Source organism: Serinus canaria, chromosome 2 (genome assembly GCF_022539315.1).
Source record: "Serinus canaria isolate serCan28SL12 chromosome 2, serCan2020, whole genome shotgun sequence".
NCBI classification, from domain to species: Eukaryota; Metazoa; Chordata; class Aves; order Passeriformes; family Fringillidae; genus Serinus; species Serinus canaria.
In genome coordinates, this window is record NC_066315.1 from 43,240,234 (window position 1) to 43,243,719 (window position 3,486).

The window sequence follows — 3,486 nt, forward strand, 5'->3', positions numbered from 1 at the left end:
GTACTTCATGAGGTAGAAGTCAGTAGGCTGCTTTAATTTGGAGACTACCAGTGCTGAGGTACCCCCTTCCTACCTGACACCACAATTTGGCTGTTCACATTCCTCAGGAAAAACTGCCATCTGTCTTTTTGCTGCCACACTTCAGACACAGCAGAGCTGCACCCATTGAAATGGATTCTTTTTCTGGTGTGATAACATTATGGCTATGTGTAATCAATTCAAATTCCTCCCCTAGAAACTGCATGCTGTCTCCAAAAGCAATAAACACCCAAGGCCAAGGTCAGCATTCCTGCATGTTCTTAGAGATGTTAAGTGCCTTCAAGCATGTTATATGAATAAATCACACCAAGCTAAGCTACATGCTAAGGTGTGCACCAGGGCAATTTGCTGCAGGAGAGAGATGCTCATTAAATGCAATTAATAAGCACTACCTGTGCACTGAAGGGCAGAGGAGCTAATTATTGGAAGACACTGTGTACAAATAACATTTACAGTTATGAAACCACGGCAAAACCACATAAAATCTCAAGGGGGGGGAGGGGGGAAATGACATAAATCAGAAGAATGACCCAAACCAAGCCACAGCTACAGACCCAGCAATCCTAAAATTAATGAACCCCACCACTGTCCCCACTGTGGTTACTGGGCCTCTCTATTAGCCAGATTTTATGAAGCACCCTAGGATGGGGCCAGCAGCTTCTTTTGAATAGTATTCACCTTGGCATTCCAGGGAGCCTGTATGCTGGAGCTCACAAGCATGGAGCTGGCACCAAGCTGCCAGTGGGAAGCCTCTGACTGGGGTTTGGGTTATGCACATCAGCTCCCTCACAGTTTACATCCTAATCAGTTTTCTTTTCTTTCAATCACAGAGCCTTCAAGGTTGGCAAAGGCCTCTAGGATCATCGAAGTCCTCCAGGACTTCTAGAATTCAGCAAGGAAACAGTAAGGAAGGTGGAATTTTACACATAAGCTCTTGTCACCCCTGCAGTTTACTAGAATAATATTTGTTAAACACTAACAGAGCAAACCACATTTTTCCACATGAAGTGAAAATAGCAAATGAAAATGTTTATCAGTCACACATAATGACAGAGCAATGGTATTTGAAAGTATGGTATTTCAAGAGAAATAAACTTTCCTTGTTTATCATCAATGGCTGCAATTATGTTGTCAGGAGATACATGAATGTTTTGATTTCCTCTTCCTGCTGTCTTTTTACCTTCAACTTATATTGTAAGCTTGACACTGTTTATTCACGTACTATTACAGAACCACTGAGAGGGGTTATTATTGAAGAGTATTTATTTTTCAGAGCAGTCACACCATGAAGCCACAGATACAGCTAAAGCTTAACCCTACATCCTCCTCCAGAGCATCATGTTCCTGATGTTAAAAACACTTCACTAACCCCAACAAACACAACAGCATAAAGAGAAGGTTAACAAGCTCCTGGACATGCAAATCCTAGATCAGTGCCTTACCCCCAGCACAAGGGCACAGAATTAACTCCTAGAGTGACTCCAGAAAAAGGCCACAAAGGTGATCAGATGCTGGAGCACCTCTCCTATGAAGACAGGCTGAGGGAGCTGGGGTTGTCTGGAGAGGAGAAGTCTTTGGGGAGACCTTGTAGCAACCTTCTCAAGTTATGGCACTGGTAGCAGAGCATGCCAGTGATTACTTCCTTGGGCAGCATAACAGCTCCCAACTTTGGGTAGGATGTTGTCCCACAGGATTCAGACCCCTGGTAACATGTTCAGTTCCTTCTCCTTAAATAACTACAGGTAATGTGGAATAAGAACTTTTTGTTGCTCTTGTTGCTTGCCTGAGAAAATGCTGCCTGATGGCTCTAAACTGTCATTACTCAGACACAGCAACAAAACACACAGTTACATCTACTTGCAACAGAGCCCGTGGTCCATCTTTTCACAAAAATCAACACATCCTTTTGCATGAGAAACTCTTGGCTCATCTGAGACACGAGGACTTGATATTTGCCTAAATTTGTCTTTTATTTGAAGCTTAAAAGCACATCTCCATTAGCTATAACCTTTGGCTACAATGAAGAACAAATATTCAGCTTCAACACCTTTGATAATGTCTAAAAATAGTTCATTAAACATCCTTAACCTTTTCTAAGAACAAACTTGCAGGTGGGCTTAAAACATTTGGTGTCATTACACTTATGAACAATTTTGCTCCTTGAAATAAATTCAGCCCAGCTTTCTCAACTCAAAGTCCCCTCTTTACTCAGAAGAGCAGAAAACAGAGATGAGAACAAGAAAGAAAATTAAACACCTTAAGCCTTCCAATGCCTGATGGAAAAATGGGTCAAATGGAAGTTTATGTTTCAATCTGAGTTGCACTACTCTGAGCCCACATCAGCAAATCTTACCCATCTCACTCTGCTTCTGCTCTGCAGAAAATACTTTGGGACATCACTCTGTAGTTGAGCTATGAAAGCTCTTTGATGTTCAAGCACTCTTGATAAAGATGGAAAAAGGTTTCACCTGCACATCTCAGTAAAAACAGGACCTGAATAAGCAGCACCTCAAAAAATCATACAGCTCACATCCAGCACACATTTCAAAATCAAAACTGCAGAGATTACTGTGACAGAATAGTGGTTTCAGCAGAAACTTTAAAACTGAACAAATGGAAGGCAACACTAACTACAGTACTGTCTGAATGGCTGCAGTCATTCTCTGGAGCAATATGATCAGATAACTGGAATTTCATTTTTTATGCCAGAAAAGTTCTCTTACCAAAGAAACAGGAATTGAAGTACTTTGTTGATTTTTCCCCCCACTGAAAAATTATCTGATATAATTAAGAGTTCACCTTAATGTACTGCCATAAACCTGTGGCTTCCTTTGAGCTCATAGCTTGTGATGAAGCTGCAAAGATGAGCAGACAGCACTGCCAGGGTATTAATGGTAACAGTGTAAGCAAATTCTTGTGAGTAAAGTGCTCAGATGGCACTGACAGTTATGAAGGTACTTCTGTACATAAGAAGATTTATAGGATCCAAAAGATAAAACTTATAAATAGTAAATCATGCAAAATGAAAAGCAGAAGGGGGATGATCCCAGCTGCTATTGAAAGGTGGGATAGAAGAGAAAAATGAGCACTATCATAATGACAAATGCCTCACATTTGGTCTCCTTTGTTGGAAATAGCTCTTCTGTAATGGCATAAGAATCCAATACAAATATCATGGTAGATGCCCAGAGACTTCTCCAGAGAGCATTCAAGGGACCCTCAGTGAAGTTCAGAACAAGCTGTTAGCAAAGCTGACAAACAGGCAGCTCCTGCTGTCCTAGTGCTGTTTTGTTACCAAATGTTTCCCACCCAAACACTCCCTCACCCTACACATGGCCACCATCACCCTCCCTCTAGAAAATCTGTTGGATATCTGCTACATTAAACAACACAAAGGCAAAAGGAGAGAAAGAGATCTGGATAAAAAAAGGAAGCAAAACAAGCTCA